General features: G+C 41.7%; 1 long non-coding RNA gene across 1 annotated transcript; it reads right to left on the bottom strand.

The window, feature by feature from the left end:
* Positions 1-1,857: 1,857 nt before the first annotated feature.
* Positions 1,858-6,777, bottom strand: LOC309386888. Its single transcript, XR_014174513.1, has 3 exons — positions 6,622-6,777; positions 4,716-4,902; positions 1,858-4,287 (listed from the first exon to the last, which is right to left on the bottom strand). It is a non-coding gene; the product is annotated as an uncharacterized lncRNA (long non-coding RNA).
* Positions 6,778-19,963: the final 13,186 nt, after the last annotated feature.

Below are 19,963 nucleotides of genomic sequence, written 5' to 3'. Positions count from 1 at the left end.
AATGAGAGGCATAATTTTTCAATCACTCTTAATTCTATTTTTTTTTGAGGGCTAGATGTCTAAGTTAAATTAACCAACAACTGCTTTTAATTTTTCCCAGAACACAACTAACAGAAAGGAGTTAGTTTAATTTTGGATTTGTTTAGGGATACATCTAGCCTTATAGAGTCATTCAACATGGTCAACATGTATCATATTAATATGCCCATCTAGTCAGTTTTTGAATCAGGGTCCAAGAGTCTCAAATTAACAATTAATCTAGCATTAAACAAAATCATTTGACCAAATCATTTTTGGTTGGATATTAAACTACGAAAAATAGCCATCAGATGTTTATTTTCCTCTACTATGCTACCCTATACTGTCTTAGCTATTCTTGCTAATTACAACTGAAATATTGGTTTTTATTGTTTTCTGTCTTTTATTCAAAAATGAATATCAACCTACACTAAGACATGTCACTCTTAGTACTAGAAAGTTCCGCAGACATTAATGATAATGCTATGGTACAGCAGAAGGGTCAGTCGTAACAGCCAAGCTGACCCTTCTCTTTTCTTTTCATAGTCCCTTCCTTATTTCAGTTGGGACACTAATCAGATAATTATATAGGTTTTCAGTAAGCTTCTCTTTATCAGCCCCAGCCAACTCCCCCTGCCCCCAATTCATGGCTTTCCCTTTTGCCAGTGATCTTCTGGAAGCCTTAGAGAATTCACCTCTTTTATCTTCACCACCTTGGAAACAGGTACTCAAGCAGCAGCCTGTTGTCCAAGCAAGTAGGTGGAACGTCTTCCCAAGAACTATGTGATTAAAGAGAAGGAAAGTTGGTGGATAAGAAACTTTGCAGAAAGGTTGGGTTTTGTAAATATTTGATAGCCATATCCAATGCATTTTATAAACCAGCCTTTTTCATCTTTCCTGGGCTACAGTTGCCAGAATTAAACCTCTAACCGCATTTGGCTAATAATTCTATGGGTTTTAGGCTAATATAATTGGAGGGCACAAGAATGGAGATAGAAAAAAGTTTACATTTAAAAAATTCATAGACTACTATTTCATGAAACCAGAGTGCATTTGTTTAAAGGAATTTTGATGGTCAGTGAGTTTTGTTATCTTCTTAATTATTCACCTTTGTTTCTAACAGTTTCAAAATGGGAAATTGATCCCATATCCAAATATCTGAAGTGGGATCTCCTGAGCACAGATCAAAAAAGTAGATCTGTATAAGTGTGATTAAGAGCCATGGTGCCACAGTGGTTAAAATGCAGTGCTGCAGGCTAATTCTGCTGACTGCTGATTGCCAGAAGTTCGATAGTTCACCAGTTCAAGATTGACTCAGCCTTCCATCCTTCCCAGGATTTTACCCCATTTGGTAAAATGAGGACCCAGATTGTTGGGGGCAATATGTTGACCCTGTAAACCGCTTAGAGAGAACGGTAAAGCATGGTGAGGTGGTATATAAGTCTAAGCACCATTGCTATTAAGTTCACAAGAGTTCCATTGTTTTGCTTTGCTCTGCTCTGCTTCTGAGAAAGCCTTCAAAACAAATGTTTTTGCGGAAATCTGCAACAGCAATAAAAGAGGAAAACAAATATAATAAAGAATAAAGAAGGCTGGTTAATAATAGGTTAGGCACTGGGTAAAATCTCAACAGATGCTCTGATTCCCAAGCCCAGTGGGTTGTCAGCTTCCTTTTCATATCTCTTCTTGTGAACAGATTTTTAGGACAATCTGCCAAGCCATTTTCAGATGTAGATCTTCAGATTTTATTTTTAAAAGGTTAAAATTCAGCAGTGAAGAGAACGTGTAGGCAGTGGAAAAAAGGACAGACACTGTTTTTTTAAAAAAAACCTATTTATTTATGATCATTAGAAACAGATGAATAATAAACATTTGACACCGAGTTTAGCATTCCAAGAAAACACATAAACTCTACTTGATTAAATATGAGCTGGACGTGAATGGATAGCACTGTACTAAACCAAGGCTCACCCTGAGAATTTTTCAGCCATGGCCTTAGACTAATAGGGAACTGCTGATCCTCTCTTCATCTTCCAGGAATATGTCTAATGCTTTGTGAAAGCCATGTAGGGGAGCAGCTCAGGCCTGGGAAGCCCAATCAAATAAAAACAGATGGCAGAACCCATGCAAGTTACTCCTGATTAGTCACAAAGGGTCCTCTTCACCTTAGGAATTAGCCAAGACAGTTCAGGCCATTGTGGAAAATGTTAACTGGGCAGGTGAATCCTAGATCCAGCTGCCACTTCAAAGATCCTGGCCAGTGTAAGTCAGGCCTGGAAAGGTCCCTGCTGGAATACTTAGATCCCGGAAGCTGCTCATCAAGATTAGACTTTAATGCTTGCCTTAATAGAGGATGCTTTCATATCAGAACCTTTTGCTGTAAAATGGGTTGACTATCATAATACTGCCATAGAATTTGGTTCTATACACATCTCAAAAAGCAACTCTCAACTGTATAGCATATGCAAGGGACAAAAATGAGAAAATTTCTCTTAAAAGTCATCCGTCTGGAAACTAAACATGACCTCAGTCAACCAAGATAGTAGAGCTTTGACTATCAGATATTGGAGAACAAAGCAGAAGACGACCCCTATTTTGTGCCCAGGGATATCTGGCTTGTTAATGTAGGAAGGCGGGATCATGGAGGAATGTTGTTTGGTGGCAATATATCAAAATTAAAGTTCTTTTCTCAAACCTGCGAAATAAACCATTTTCTGATCCAACCCAAGCTTATATTTTGATGCAGGAAAAAAGAGGTAATACTTATGATAATGGAGGGTAAAATTGCTAAAAACGGAGGCCTCTTTCATCTGTAATGATAACTGAGAAAATACATTCACGACAATCCAGTTTTAAAGGACAGATACTTTTCAAGACATTATGTTGATGTCCCATCTGCTTAGTTTGCTTTAGCGCCCCACTGCAAATGTCAAAATTTGAGTACAAGAAGCCAGTATTAACAATGCCTACCCAGCTCTTGAATCAAGCTATTAAGATTAGTTTGCAGTTCATTGCTGCATTCACACATGACATGAAACTTAGATTTCTTTTTATTTAAAAAAACACTGTATTGAACAAGCACAGGAAATGGTTTTATACCCTCTGCTGATATTGGGGTTTCATGTATAAATCAAGGAAGTCTTCCAAATGAACTAAAATTAAGGAAGAGTTGAACCTTCAGCCAGAACCTGATTTACTGAGTGAAATTTACTTTAACCAAAAAGTTATTTTTTCCATGGAATTTAGGAAATGCTGTGAAACTTTTGTTTTTATGTTCTTTGTTTAAATATCACATGGCTGTTGATGATTTGTGGGTAACAAATTTTAATCTGATGTTATTTTATTGTATCTTTTTACTTCATGCTCATCGATGAAAACTTTCATGTTTTGAGTTTGAAAAATTATAAATCTCAATTGCTTCTTTCTAGCCAGGTCAGACTCTTCAGGATGTTGAAGGTAGAAATAAGTGAAATGTAAATAGTAAATAGAATCAGGCAAAATTCTGCCATTTGGGTCACTTTTTGACTACCAAACCCTAAATATGTATATATTCAATGTATATATTGAACACAGATATTGAACACAGATATTCAGAATTAAATGTCTTTGCATTTAATAAAATTTACTCGGCAGATGAACCTGTAATCCTTAATGTACTTACCTGGAAGTGAAGCTTACTGAATTCAATATGGATTTAGTTCTGAATATGGATGTATATCATCTAGCTATGACTGTGCTACAGCCTTGCTCTGAAACACGGTAGTCTCCATTCTATCAGATTATATTAGGCTGAATTGTTGGTTCCCTCCGCCCCCTGCTTTCAAAGGATATCTATGATGTGGATGCAAGAGTGCCATCATGCAACGTTAAATGATCTGATCTGAAGTTGAATCTAAATATATATTTTATTGGATACAAACCCATTTGATCCCCAGTGCAAGGCAGGCTGCATAGACACGTTTACTGAGTTATTGCACTGTGGTTAAACTGCAGCAAATGAGGGGGACTAAGAATTCAATGATAATTCTATGTTCCATGCAGATGGCCCCAAATTCAAACCCAGCATTTCCAGTTAAAACACTCAGTGGAGGTTGATGGGGGAAAAAAAACCCTTTCTCCGCATGAGTCTCTGAAGAGTCATTCCCAGGCAGAACAGACAGGCCTGAGTCAAAGGGATAAACGGTGTAATCTGGGATAAAGTATCTTTCTGGCTGACACGAAGTCTAAAAAGGTATCTCAGTGGTGAAACGTTGAATGTTAAGGTCCTGTCTAAAGAAAGAAGAAGGAAAAATGGAATGGATGTGAAAAATGTGTCTCTTTCTATGGCATAGAAAGATGTAGCGATACAGTGACATATTTCCAATGATCCATCCATCCAAGCAGTATATAGTATATATCAGCCAGACATTGCACTGAAGCAAATACCTTTTTAATAGGAAATTCTAGAGTAAGAGTATAATCCACTAGTGCGTTCTCTTGGGAAGTAGAACCTTTAAATTAGTTGCTGCCTTAAACAGACCATAGTAAAATGAAATAAAAAAGGAAAAGTCTTGTAATGTTATCCAAACTTGATTCAATTATTTTTTTTCCTTGTGCTATAGGAGCCATAAAAAAGTAGGGAGGGAGTTTGCAAACCAGATCTTCTGTGGAATGCAACTTCCTTCCCCCCTCCCTTCCTCATCCAAGCATTGTCTTACCACATCTCTTTTGCTTCACGTCCCTGAGCGACGTTTCACCCCTTATTTACAAGGAGCCGGCTTATGCCTTTTCTTCATCTTCATCTTCCCCTCCTTTTTCATTCCTTTTGGCTCGATAGATTGTGTAGTTTATTGATACCCTCCCCTTCTTTCCTTGGCTGGCTGGTGGGGGAGGAAGGGGAGGGCTCTGTAACAAATTAAATAGGGGGTGGGGGTCATTTCTGGAGGGTAATTGGTCCCATTATTGGAAAGGCTGGGGCAGCTGCTGGGGGTGAGGAGATTGTGAGGAGGGATCTATATTACCATACAAAGGAAACAAATGACATCTCCCCCCCCCCCCCATGCATATATACATATATACATACATAGATGGAGCTACCCCTTTCCTTCCAATTTAATTTTTTCCCTCTTTTTAAAATCAGAGATGAGAAGAAACAAAGCCTATAGTGACCCGGTTAGAAATATATACGGTACGTATACATGCAGACTCCGTTTTGAGAACAAACTTGCGTTCTTAATGATAAATTTTATTTAGATCTGAAACAATTAAAATGCCGCTTTTCTCTTTTCATCTCTACCATACTCTGAATATTCTGATTGACCCCATTCCACTGAAAAACAAGTGCCAGTTAAAAGAAATGTATTTGTTTTTGCGGTAGAACCAGCTGTAGCAATACTCTGGATGTACAAGAGAGAGATCATTTGCTAGAAAAGCTCAGTTAATATTTCAAACATTTTTTTAACGTGATAGAAGCAATAGCATTATGTACTGTTTATGGCATCAGGGAGAACATATATATTAAATTTCTGCACTCGCAGACTGCATTTTTACAACTCACATCAGCATATAATTCTATCCCAGCACAGTACAGTGCTAAATCATATGTAAAGGTTATGAATGGCAGTCATGTAAGTATGTATAATTTGTTTTATTGTTATATTTGGAATGAATAAATGCTGTAATAATTCTCTCATCCTAGTATCTATGGAATTTGGCCGTTGGTTGCGATACAATGCAAATTTCATCTCCATCACCACCATCACTCAAATAGGCATGCATACGGTACATACAGGACATATATTCAATGTGTAATAATATAAATAATTTATCTCTTCATCCATCCAGCCATTACAGTAGCTGTTCTTGGTTACAAAGGATCTCTTTTTCCTCTTCCATTGTGTATATGCTACTGCATCATATCTAAAATATTAATTCTGGCTTCAAATTTAACCCTAAGTGGATTTACTCTTGTGTAGGATTTGCTGTCTTTTGCAAAATAACCTGGATTGTGGAGTGGGGGTAACCTGGAGGAGCTTCTAGCTAGGGCTTGCTTTAATTGTCATCCATTCCTGGCCCGTTGGAGTGGATATCACTAAGAATGGAGCGATATTCTGCATTAATAGGCATATCTGGGGATAGGGGCACATGAAATCCAATAGTTGTGGTTATTAAATGTCCAACAATATACCATCACAAGTGGTGTTTTTTTTAAAGCAATAAGCCTTAAGCTCTATCATAATGTTTCAGGCATATTAGATTTGCTCTCCCATCCTCCATCTCATTGCAGCAATTTTAAGTAGGGAGGCCATCATTCCAAATTGAAAATATCATGCAGGGGGAGAGAGACAGAAGGAGCCAGGGCATATCCTGCAGGCACACTTCTATCAGAGCAAGGTTCTCCAGCCCAGTTGGAGCTTGCATCTAAGGAAACACGTGCAGCAAACCTGTACCGCAGTTGCCAATGTAAAAAAAAAAAAAGGGGGGGAGTGTTAGTGCAGGAGAAGGGTGGGGGTGGGCTTTGGGCCCCAATGCATCCCCGATTTTTTTATTCCCTCCCCTAATTAAACCCAGTTTGTATCCTAAGAGGGGGGGGGGAGGAAAGGCCCTATGGTGCATCACACTTACCTGGGATTCAAGTAGGGATTCTTTCTGAGGACGCCGGTCTAGGCTGGGGCTATTGAAATCCAGGTCCCAACCTTTGGCCAAATCGCGCCCATTGTGCATCATCCACACACCACACTCCAGTTCCTATCCATCCTTCCCTGCAGTTCTCCACCAACCCCCAAACCTCTCCCCTCCCGGAATTCCCCCCCCCCCTTTCCTGGCCGGCCCGAAGTTTTTCCAGCCTCGTTCTTAGCATTCACCGCGTGCCTTAATTGTATGGACATTTAAATCAAGGTCCGCTGTGAACACGCAGAGAGGGGCCTTTGCCAGCAGCCGCTGGTCCTGATGCTGACCAGGGTGGTTGGTGGGAGAAAGCGAGAAGGACCCATTCCTTCCTGGCAAGGCGTGGGCGTGTAGAGAGGGGTGGGGTGGGGGATCAAAGAGGGGGAGTTGCGGCTGGCGGGCAGGTCAGCCGGAGCCTTCATCCTCGGATCCCCACCCGCGGAACAAAAGCGGGGAAGGAGAGGCGCGGAAGCTGCCTCTGCGAAAGGACGTCTTTGTTCTTATCAGCCTCCTCGCAGCGCCGCGGAGATCTCCCGCCACTGCAATAGGCGGTGGGGCCTGTTTCTCCGCCCTCCCCACCCCCACCCCACCCCCGTCCCACAAAAGCTGCTGCAGGTGCCCTAGTCACTCAGCCAGGACGAGAAGAGGGGAAGACGGGGGGGGGGGGGCGGGGGGGATGAGGGGGGGGGGAAAGAACATCCAGCTTGGGATGGGCGAGGCGATGGCTGGCGTGCCCTTACCTCCCCCTTAGACCATCTCTCTCTCTTCCTGTCTCCCTCCGTCTCCGTTTCTCTCTTTTATCCCTGCTGGTCCTGATGCTGCGGATGCCGCTGTTTGGTCTGCCTGCAAAGATGCTCAGCCAAGGCCAGGGTGGGAAGGAGGAAGGGAGGGGGAGAGAGAGAGAGATGAAGGGAGGAAAGGAAAGAAAGAAGGAGAGGGAGGGAGCTGGGGCTGCTGCATTCGTTCTCTTTAATGATAAGGTACCAAGCCGTCCTCCTTCCCCCAAGGATGAAAAAAAAAGAGAAAAAAAAGGAAAAGCAGGGGGAAGGACACGGGCGAAGCGGGGGCCCATCTGGCTTGCGCTCAGCTTTGTCAAGTCTTGCATACGCTAAAATGCTAATGACCTAGATAGCTCATGCAAAATGCAGCAGCAAAAACAGAAGGGGGAGGGGAGGGTGGGAGGGAGGGAGAGCGAGGGCGGGAGAGAGGGAAAGCACCAGATTCACCCCCACTCAAAAACCCATTCTTGCCCCACCCGAAGCCTTTCTAAGTAGATGTTCTTGACTACAGCCTGACCATGGTGGGGGTGGGGGAGAAGAGAGAGAGAGAGAGAGAGAGAGAGAGAGAGAGAGAGAGAGAGAGAGAGAGAGAGAGAGAGAGAGAGAGAGAGAGAGAGAGGGAAGAGAAGAGAACCTGATTTCAGGGATTACTTGACTGCATTGCGTGCATCCCTTCAAGCTACCCCCTCCCATCTTTATCAGAGAGGGAAAGGATTGCCTCGGTCTCCTTCCTCCCCCCCCGCTTTTTTTTAAATGCGGGAGGGTAACAACCACAACACCTTCCTCACTAAATCCAAAAAGCCAGCTCAATGCCTCCAACACTGTGGCTAAATTCTTCAAAATCTCTCTCTTGCACACCGTAAAGATATTGAGGCACACAACGGGACAACTCCTTTCCTCCTCCGTCTCTTTCATGACTTACCCCACGCCAAGGTCCCTCCCCACCCTCACCTCTCCTTCCCAAACCCAAAGGGAGAGAAAAAGACAGATGGAGAGAATGCCACATTCCCCAAATGTTAAGAGAACCTTGTCAAGTCTCAGAGCCCAAACATACAAACAGATCTTCTTGGGGCAGACCAAGAGGTCTACGATTCTGCTTGCAGCAGACGTCAGTCAGATGAATCCAGAAAACCCACCAACAGATTTCCCCCACCTACTAGAGGCAATCGCCCCCTCCCCCTGCGCTGTTTACCCATCTAGGAGTCAATACTCAGAGATAGATTACCTCTGAATGGAGAGACTCCACTTAACCGTTGATAGAGCTCTCATCTATGTCATTCTTAAGAGGTCGCTTCTGACCCCCCACCCCCACCCCAGCTTCATGCCTCCCAATAAAACCGACCACTCGAGAGCAGAAAGCTGAGCATCCTCTGTCTCTTCTCCGGATTGTCTTCTGGGTGGTAGGCGGGCTGCGCCCCCTGCAATCTCTTCCTTTGGGGCTGGCGGGGCAAGCTGGAATGGGGTGGAAGCTGTGAGGGATGAAGATGGGGAGGAATGGTAAGAAAGAAGGTTGACCTCGGAGCTGTTTTGAAAAGAATAAAATTGAAAATCCGCTGGGTAGGGCTGGACTCCTCCGTGGCTTGGACAGGCAAAAGATGGTCCGTGGGGTAGCCCCCCCCCGGAGGGCAAGCGAGGTCGGCCATCTCCAGTGAAGATCCAAGATGCGATGCGCCACTCAGAGGAAGAGAGGATGGCAGGGAGGCACGCAGCGTTTTTGCTGGTTGCCAGGCACTGCGGGCTGTGCCTCAAGTTGGAGACCAAGCAGGCTTCAGCAGAGGGATGGGTGGGCTGAGGGGATGGGGATGGACGGGGTGGGGGAGGAGGCTGTGGATCACCTGAAGAGGGAGGAAGCAGAGGAACTCTTACTGAAGCCCTTCCCAGGCCAAGCCCCTGCTCTGAGCTCACCCACTATTCTGGAAGTCTTGCCAGCAGCTTTCTTCCCCCCACCCTCCACAATTTTTTGGATTCTTGGAGGGATTTATCAGCCATCCCCTAAAACCCACTATTCAAATCTTCTTCCCCACCCTCATTTCTACTGCCTTCATGCTTGCCCTGGAAACCGAAGGCTTAGGTGTGTCCCCATTCAGTAATCTGCCAATCGATTGCAATCATCAACTGAACTGTTTTATTTATTTCTTGATTGTTATTTTTACAAATAACTCAAGGCAGGGTGTTCCCTTTTCCCCACATCAACCCTGTGAGGTGGATTGGTTTGAGAGAGAGAGTGACTGGCCCAAGGTCACCCAAGAAACTTCCTTCCTTCCTTCCTTCCTTCCTTCCTTCCTTCCTTCCTTCCTTCCTTCCTTTCTTCCTTCCCTCCCTCCCTCCCTCCCTCTCCGTGGCCTACTGAAAAGAAGAAGGAAGAGGATTAAAAAACAGGAACATCTCCACCATTCCCACAACCTTTTGGAGCAATAATGATCAGCTGGTATATAACCCCCTCCCACCCCAAAAAATATTCTGAACATTTACCTAGAGAGAAGGATTGAATTTGTATTGGGAAATCCCAAGTGGCCCATGGTTTCTGGTTGTAATGGCGTTAATTTCACACCCCTCTCCCTCGTCAGATAATGCACAGCTTCCTCCTCACCCGCCTCCATCCATCCCCTTTTCTCTCTCCTTGCATGTAACAATGTGTGCATATAGGTGATACTGAATAACCCCCCGCTCCCGCCAATATGGCACACATGAGCAGCCATTCGTGAATGTGGACGAATACAGAATATGCTACATTGTATGCATATCTGAAATACATTCAAGGTTGTACTGTAATTTTTTTAAAAAAAATCTATATACTGCGTCCTTGGAATTATGCATTACAGGCAACATTTTTGGAACAGTGCATTACTATTTAACAGTCATGTTTTGGAGATTCTCAGCATGCATGAGTATTCCGAAAATTATGGAAATCATGTTTATATGTTGTTCACAGCCCTGTGTGGTTAGTCAAACCACAGATTTGGAGATTTTGTTGTCACATGTATGTCAGCATTTCTTTCTTTATTCTCAAATCCTGCCTCTTGTAAAAGCTTGTTAGCTCCAGTTTAAAGATGAAAATTATATGGCTAGAAGGACAGATGGATGGCATGGGTGCATGCATCTGTGTGTTCAGAGAGTGAGAAAAATGGACAGTATGTGTCTAATTCAAATGACATTTTAGAGCTTTAATCCTATCTCCTAAAACCCCTCTCAAGCAAAACACGCATAGATATAAATGCTATAGGGCTTGAGTAAGGAGGACGAGGGGAACTGCAGGGATAGGTAAGTTAGGGAGTAGATTTTTTTTGGGGCAGTAGTCAAATTGCCTCCAACCTCTTGTCACCCTTTTCACCCAATTTATCTCAATGAGTGTGCATCTCTCTCTCTCTCTCTCTCCCTCCCCCCTCTCTCCAAGGCAAGTAGAACTGTGCACATGGGGGGGGGGGAGAATGTTGCTAAGGAAGGGAAGGGTAGCCATGTTTTGCAGCTGACAGCACTGCAGTGAAAGCAGAATTGACAGTTGGCTACATGCAGGCTGTAGTGGTTAGGATTTTTTTTTATTATAACACCCTCTTCTTCCTTTCCCCAGCCTTTTTCCATCAGAGAAGAGAATTATTCCATTCCGCCCACCTCCCTCCAGCTGCCATTATACCCTTTTGCACTTCCACTCACCTCCCTGCATCCAAGGTGAATTAGAAGCTTTTATGGAGGAAGATGCAGTGAGACACAGAGGCAGGCCAAGAATGCAAAGACTGGAAGAAAATTGAGGGGGGGGGGGAAGAAGAGGCCTTAAAGGAAGAGGCACATTTCCCCAAAGAGAAAAGAAGATTAAAAGGGATGGGTGGGAAGGAGAGAAGGGCGATGTGCTGATAGTTGTGGAAAAAAGGAATTTTAGCACTGCCATATTTCTCTGCTCTTTGATAGAAAGGGCGGGGGGGTAGGGAGAAGAGATGTTTAAGCTTGGAGGGAATAGGGGAAATTTAATGTGCCTTTCTCAGCAAGATATCTTCAGATGTGTTGGAGTCTGATTCCCTTCATCTCCAACCAGAATAGTGCTGTGAGTTTTGGGCTGATGGCAGTTGGAACCCACGAAATTATTGGGCATCAAGTTAGAAAAGACTGGATTAAACAGTAGAAATAAATTTTTAAACTTAAATGAGCTCTTGAATTGGCTGAGGAGCTCTCTGTCTCTGAAAATAGAACTGGACAGAGGGTTGTCCGAAGACATTATATGTATGTTGTGCATGTTTTGAGATTGAAATTTAGGGAAAATAGGTAAGCTTTATGTTTACAATTTACATGTGTTTCTTCTAGAGGCTATTCAAATCTATCCATAAGTGGTATGCGCCTTGATCAAACTTCCCTGCTCAATATCCTTCATGTGGCTACTCCTTATGCATCCTTCCACATGGTAGCATTTAGCTAAGCATGCATAAACACACTGACTTAAAACATGATAATATTCAAGATAAAGGAGAGATCTTCTGGAACAAGTGAATATATTTTGCGAGCAAAACCATGTCCCAATTTTTTTTTAGTTAAGTGCAATAGGGACACATGGTCCTGCTTTTTTCCAAAACTGAAAAGAGGGACTTACTGAAGTAGATTTTCAGGACAAAGGACAGCACTTAAGCAGCTCAAATGCTTCTCCATTGGTGGAATTCCATTGCCACACCCTACTGGTTGTAACTATATTTCCATATTTGAATACAGAAGTAAATGACAAAACATCTAAATAAAGAGAGACATTTAATTTGAACTTACCAGAAAAAAATCAAAATTTAAAATGAGATATGAATGTCTCTTTACATATGATTATAAGAAAAAATAGAAGTGTTCATAAAGCAAACCAGGAAGATTAATACAATAAACCAAACAAAACTGATATTAATACGCTGATAGGTACATCAGAAATTCATAACAATTATGAACAGAATCAACAACATTAAATTTTCTGTCTAAATCCCACACTTACTTACTTTTGTTTTCATCTTCTTAATTTCTGGCCCAAGGAAAGAACTCTGAGAAGACCATTTGCATTACTTAAGATATTTTCTTTCTACCTATTGGCAAAAGACATCTTTTCTTGTCTTTGTTAATGGCTTTTGCAGAAAAGATTGCTTGGTGATTGTCTTGGTTCACAAAGACAAATGTTATTATTTGACCTACTTTAACCAGTCTCCGTTTATGAAATCAAAGGAATAGTTTAGTGCTTTCTGATGGTTACTTTTGTCTCTTTAACCTCGCAATAAGAATCTGTACCCAGCTTGGACAGTTGTCCTAGAGAACAACCAGAAGCAAACATAATCTGGCAGTTTGGGGGAGGGGTAAACTATAATATATAATTAACCTTCCTCCCTTCTTTCCTTCCATTGCTTTAATGTATCTTTAATATCTATTCTGCACCAGCAGATAGTTCAGATCTGGCTAGTGATATCACCTTCCATCATTGGAAGTCTAGGAACAGTAGTGAATTTGAAGTCCCTATGAGAACTGAATGACCAACAACATGACTTCTGATAGCCTTGTTTAATAAAAGCAAGGCTTCCATAATTGAGAGCTAGTGTAGGGTATTTCCTAAAATGAGGGGTCCTTTGTGCTCTCGGAACTTGATTGTTTTCTTGCAGAGGTTTCATTACCCAAACTAGGTAACGTCATCATCACTAGCACTGAAGATGTTACCTAGTTTGGGTAACAAAATGTCTGCAAGAAAACAGCCGATAGCACCAAGGACCCCTCAGTTTAACCCTGAGCTACAAATGTTCTCCTTTATTAGTTCTTAAGATGTCAGCCTTGGAACAAAGAGATCTGGGCTCTTTCCTATTCAGTGATGGAACTCACTTTGTGAGTTCATGCAGTTACACTGTCATAGATGAACTTCAGTCCACCATATCAACCCAAGTTATATCAAGACTTTCTGTAATGAATGAATGCAAGTTAAAGTTCAAGTCTACTTCAATTTTTATTACTACACAAACCTTGAACTCTTAATGCTAAGTCTTCCTTTTGAAAGCACAACCATATTTATTACTATTTCCTTCAGTTTTGCATTGTTAATTAATATGACTCTTGATCTATTGAATCAGGTTTTTTTACTGAATACTAACAATAAAAGTAAATGTAAATATAAATGTATCCAAATATTATATTATAAGAACATTCCCGTTGATTGCAGTGATTTTATATCACATGAAGTATTATTATTATTATTATTTATTATTATTTACTGAGCGCTTATAGACCGCCCCCTCTCCCAAAAGGGACTCGGGGCGGTGTACAGTCCATACAAGAAATACATCATATAAATAACTAAATAATTGAACAGTTAAAATTGTTAAATAGGTAGATAGAGATGGAGGAGGTTAAAAAGAAGGTTAAAAAGAACTGTACGGCTGAGTAAAGTATATAAATATAATTTTAAAAACCCCTAAAAATATCCCATAAAATTAAATTTTAAAAACAATTCCCCTAAAATACCAGTTAAGAAATATGTCTGCCAGGAGGTAACGGTTATGATTGTGCCAGGCCAGCCAATCGGAACAGGTGAGTCTTCAATTTTTGACGGAAGGAGCGGAAGTCGGTGGTGGTTCTAATGTCGGGGGGGAGGTCATTCCAGAGGGTTGGGCCCATCACAGAGAAGGCCCTGCTCCTTGGCGCCGCCCGTTGGCATTGCCTAGTGGACGGCACCAGGAGAAGTCCCTCCCTGTGAGAGCGAATTGGCCGCAGGGATGTGTGTGGCAGGATGCGATCCCGCAAGTAGCTAGGTCCTGTGCCATGGAGCGCTTTAAAGATGGTGATCAAAACCTTGAAACGCACCCGAAAAAGTGCAAAAAGAATGAGATTGTTCATAATCTCTCTGTCTCTCTGTCTCTCTCTCTCTATATATATGTGTGTGTGTGTGTATGTATATGTATATATCAATGCCAGTTGTTAGTTATACCAACCATTTTCCCTTGGGTAAGAGCTATAGGGGGAAAGAAAGGATTGGGTGTGTGTATATCTGTGTGGTGTATGGTTTGGAAGGTGACCCTGCCTAGCCAGTGAGAGCAGTTGGTGGGAGAGGGCGTTGGTGAAAAGAATTGGGTCCTTTTGAGTCCTCCATAGTACTAAGTATATGAACTGAAGTGCCTGGAGGACTCCATTTCCTCCTCTTTTTAGATCAGACCTGGTATTTTATAGCCTGCAGGTCACATTCAGTCTTTCGGCGAACCGTACCTGTCAGCAACTGGGAGGTGGCTGGAAAGCAACAGCAATCCTCCACAACAGTCCCAGTTTCTCATGTGATCCCTTGGAAAATTTAATTGCTTATCCCTGCTTTAGATGAATGAATGATCACAGGGAGGAAATGTGGGGATGTCCTGTTTTGAAAACCAGAGGACATGAGTTGGGGTATATGAGGATTTTGGGGGTGGGATTGGAGGGGGAATGGAATATCACAATGGTGACAGGTATGGGAATATATGGTCGGAGGTTAGAGGCAGGGCAATATTGGAGAACACAGGTCCAGTACTTTGTACTGATCTCATGTTCTGGCCTCTGAACCACAACCCAGTTCCTGATCAGCAGGCCTTCAGAGCAGAGGTGGGATTCAACCAGTTTGGACCGGTTCACGTGAACCGGAAGTTCTGATGATCAGTTGGCCCTGCCCACCCACCCCTGCACTAGTCTGTCCTCTATTTCCTTTGTTTGAAGCTCAGCTGATAGGCGTGGCAGAGCGGATTGCCATGCCTCAGCTGTTTTACTCATCAGGGCTGCAGTAGAGAATAAGTTTTAGAGCTGCTTTCAAATGCACTGCGCACACGTGGAGTGTGCATTTGGCACATGTGCGAGCGTGCGAAGCGTGAGTGCGCAAAGCACATGTTAGCGAACCGGTTGTTACACTGGTTGAATCCCACCACTTCTGTAGAGGCCATGGTTTTTGCTATTACTGGATGTCAGGCCAGCCTATAATAAAGCTTCCCTCATCTCTGATTCACAGATGAGTGACCTGGTGTATGTATTACCAAGACTTGACTAAGTCTGGCAGGTTCCCCTCTCTGAAATGTGTCCAGTTGGTTCCAAGGTATGGAATCAGTAAAGATTCCAGTCAGGGTAGGAATGTGGCAGTTGTAAATCTCTTATGGCTTTCATGGGTGCTGGTCTATCGGGTGTTGGGTGTGTGACTCGGTTCATTAAATTGGATTTTAGGGATCAGCTGTAGATTTTAGGGGTCAGCTGTAGCTGCTGCTACAGTGCCAGCTTCTCTACTGCACTGCAATCTGAAAACTGAAAGTCCAAATCCTCAGGCTCGTGGCTTTAGGAGATTTCATTTTACCTACCCTGGCAGCAGGGTCTGAGATGACTCAGAGTTCATGGCCACCCTGACAACCATGGGCCTGTACCAGGTACCCAGCATGGGGCAATGGTCACACACATGATCTGAGTATCTGTCAGAGTAGTGATAGAGTGATCTGGGATTAGAGAAACTCTCTGTGCCTTCTCTGTTATGATCAGATCATGCCCTGGTAACCACGCCGTAGGGAGGCTCAACCAATTGGATTGATCTGTCTTCATTGACTGATGGACCATAAGGGCTCCAGAAGGAACTGTGGGCTGTTTCTTATAGTTTGATGCAACTGTAGAGGCCATAGTTGCTAGTTGGAATAAGAGAGCCACTGTCACCTTGATCAGATGGTGTCAACGCAACACCTTCTTTCCATTGGTTCCTGTTGCTCTTTGTTTATGAAGGGAGATGAAATGGAAGAAGAGACATCTAGAGCACTGCTGGAGATCAACAAAGGATACACTTGAGTGAACACGGGTAAGAACTGCTATAAAAGTCACTTTGTGGTGGTAGGCTGGCAAAGCGACAATTGACTTTCTAAAATAGTGTTAACCTTAAGTCTTCCTGTGCTCCAATTTCCCATGTACTTTTATAAGTTATTTTGGCCGCATAATTTATTCTGCCACCTGTGCCATCTAAAAATAAGTGAGGGCCCTAGCCCCAAAGGGACAGAAATAATGAAGGAAAGACTTCGTTTTCTTTGAAAAATCAAAGGTTTTTCCTTAAGTATCAAGTAATCTTTGACAGATAGGCAAAGTATGCATAGAGCTATTTTATTCCCAAGAGTGTTTAACACCCAGTGTATTGGAAACATGAGAAAACCAGAGATGAGCCTCCGGAAAACAAATCTTACATTATTAGAAAGAGGGATTTGTTTTAGCTGGAGTGACTTTCAATTTGTTTGTTGTTGTGTGGTTCATCAATTAATTGTTTCAAAGGGTAAGTGATTTATTAGTCAGACATTCATGCAATTTTAAGGTTGTTTAAAGTCAATATGTCTGAATCCCTAGGCCAATTCAAATTAAGGTTCTTAACAATAGGCAAAACCTGTCTAAGGTCAAGCTGAGTCCAAGCACTGAATTTCATGTCAACATTTTTTTGATCTTTTTTCCTAGAATAAAAGTTTTATAATACATCCAGTGCAGATATAGTGAAAAAATGAGGAAGGAGATGCTTAATGAAATATATCAGTCCCGTTCAAATAGGGGTTGCTTGTTTGTATGTTTGTTTGTTTGTTTGTTTTGGAACCTTCAAGTCAGTATTGACTTCTGGTGATTGTCTGGCCAGTTTTTCAGAAGTGATTTGCCCTAGCCTTATTCCTAGGACTGACAGAGAATAAATCAGTCAGTCAATTAGGAGATTACCAGGCTGCTTTCTTGCCTAAGGTGGGATCAGTTCTTGGTCCTCTTAGCCACAACACCAAACTGCCTCACATTTAAGAGACAATTCACTTTTAGTCATCCCATGCCTTCTAATAATTATATTTAAACAGTAGCTAAGGAGGCCATCCCAGCTTGGTTATGGCACTTGAACATTTTTTGTGTAAAACAATAACTAAAAATATTCTAATTATGGAATGCACACTTTCAACAATTGTTTTATCTACCCCATTTGTTCAGCTTTCAAGGAAGAAATCACAACTTTCCTCTTCCAATACGTTTTTGGAGTTGGATGAATAATAATATTATGTATTGTTTTGTATTTGATGTGGTATTGTTACACACTTTAAATGTCCACAAATAGATATCCTGGAATAACAAGTGATAAACATTAAGTAAAATGATAAATGTTACAAGATTCCAGTGTGAATATATTTTAAGAAACGGTCTATCTAACCTGTATATCTGACCTAGACAATTAGAAAAATCCTAGCAATTGTCTTTTCAATTCCTTCTTATCTCTGTTAGAAATAGAGTTGATATATCACAGATATACTGTAAATATGCTCTAGAGCCTTATTAGTGAGCAAGGCTTTTACAATAAGTCAGTGTTGCTGGAGGCAATTTTCCCCATGTCAGTTTGCATTGTGTCCCTGAACTTATACAGCACGATAGAATGATGGATTTTCCCCTTCACTGCAAGAACAAAGCATTTCTTTGATTTTCTTCCTACATCAAAATTACAGTTAATTTAGTATGCCATATCTAATTAAGTATGGTTTGTATATGTTTAACTAAAACATCTTCAGCAAGTTTCTATGTCCTTACTTGTGAAATTTGCATATCAAAAAGGGGGCAAGTACTGAGAAGCATTTTATTTTCATGCTAAGACGAGGTGCTTTCAAAACTCTTTTAAGAAACAAACTCTCTTAAGAAGGGATCACACATGTGAAACAATTCCACATGTGTATATGTTGCTTTGACCAGCTAAGCTGATTGTGTTGACAGAAGCCGGTTGTCACAGAAACCCAAGAGAAGTTGCTAGTCATGTAGTCAGGACCATAGACAGCTCTCTGACAGGCTTTGATGCCGAAGTTAAACATGTAACACAATGCTTCCCAAATCTTTTCTTCACTATCCAAAAACCATGAACCAGAAAGTCTTTCTTATTTATTTATTTATTCATTCATTCATTCATTCATTCATTTGTATCCCGCCTTTATTATTTTTGCAAATAACTCAAGGCAGCAAGCATATCTATTACACCTTCCTCCTCCTCCTATTGTCCCCACAAAAACAACCCTGTAAGGTGAGGTGGATTGAGAGAGTCTGATTGGCCAAAGGTCACCCAGTGCAAGTAAAACACTGTAGGTCAATTTAAATGTCCTCATTGGGATTGGGTAATGGGTTCGTGATTCATATCCAAAGAAAATCCACTTTTGCCAAATTTAGAATAGAATAACAGAGCTGGAAAGGACCTTGGAGGTCTTCTAATCCAATCCCCTGCTTAGGCAGGAAACCCTACACCACTTCAGACCAACATTTTCTTTAAAACAGGCAGTGTGGGAGCATTCACAACTTCTGGAGGCAAGTTATTCCACTGATTAATTGTTCTGTCAGGAAGTTTCTCCTTAGTTCTAGGTTGCTTATCTCCTTGATTAGTTTCCACCCATTGCTTCTTGTTCTACCCTCAGGTGCCTTGGAGAATAGCTCGACTCCCTCTTCTTTGTGGCAACCCTTGAGATATTGGAACACTGCTGTCATGTCTCCCCTAGTCCTTCTTTTCCTTAAACTAGACATACTCAGTTCCTGCAACTGTTCTTCATTTGTTTTAGCCTCCAGTCCCCTAATCATCTTTGTTGCTCTTCTCTGCATTCTTTCTAGAGTCTCCACATCTTTTTTACATTGTGGCATCTCCCAAATTTGGGAGAATTTAGGTTTGGGAAGCACTGACATAACAGCTTTTCTTTAACATGCTACCCTTTATGGCTTGACATCTGAATACCGTGCATGACTGTTCACAGCTGGGTAGAGGTTGGAATAAGAGGCTCCGGAGGGACGGTCCCTAAGTTATTGGCCTGTAAAGGTGACTGTGGGAGAATTGTACTGTCAGACCTGCAAGACTGATGCCAGTTTTAGCAGTCAGATCAGACAAGAAACATGGTCAGATAAACAAATTCTATTTTATTGTAAACTACACGAACAGAAGCTTGCAGATATGAAAGGAAACAAAAGCAGGGTATAAACAAACAAATAAACCAAGTTATTCCAAAATGTATATAACTATAGGTCCAGAATAACGTATTTTGGTATAAATAATTCCAATTTCAATCAACATATATTATTTTAAGAAATTATAAGTATTTTAATTTGCAAAAGGACAGAAAACATTTTAAAATATCGATTTTTAATAATGCTGCTGAGGCATGCAGAATTGTCCAAAATTGTCCATGGAGGTGCCCAATACCTCTTTCATATATTATGTACAATATATGGTATATGGCATGATTCATATATCATACCAAATATGTGCCTGCCTGCCTGTCTGCTTGACTGTCCATCCATCCATCCATCCATCCATCCATCCAGCCATCCATCCATCCATCCATCCACCCAGTCTTTTGTAAGAACAAGAGCTGTGCTGGATTCAATAAAGAGCCCAACTATTTTATCCTGCACAATGGCTAACCAGATGTACCCAAGACGTGCATCTGTATGGACAGGAAGGAATAGTTCTCTCCCATTGTTTCCTCCATCAGCTGGTATTTAAGTTCTTCCACCTTTGTTTCAGAAAAAAAAGTATATGGTTATCAAGACCAATGGTCATCATTTGCTTATTA

The sequence above is a fragment of the Natrix helvetica genome (assembly GCF_964273705.1).
Source record: "Natrix helvetica genome assembly, chromosome: 2".
NCBI lineage: Eukaryota > Metazoa > Chordata > Lepidosauria > Squamata > Natricidae > Natrix > Natrix helvetica.
The sequence above is the reverse complement of the archived record's forward strand: the minus strand, read 5'-3'. Positions and strand labels throughout refer to the sequence as shown.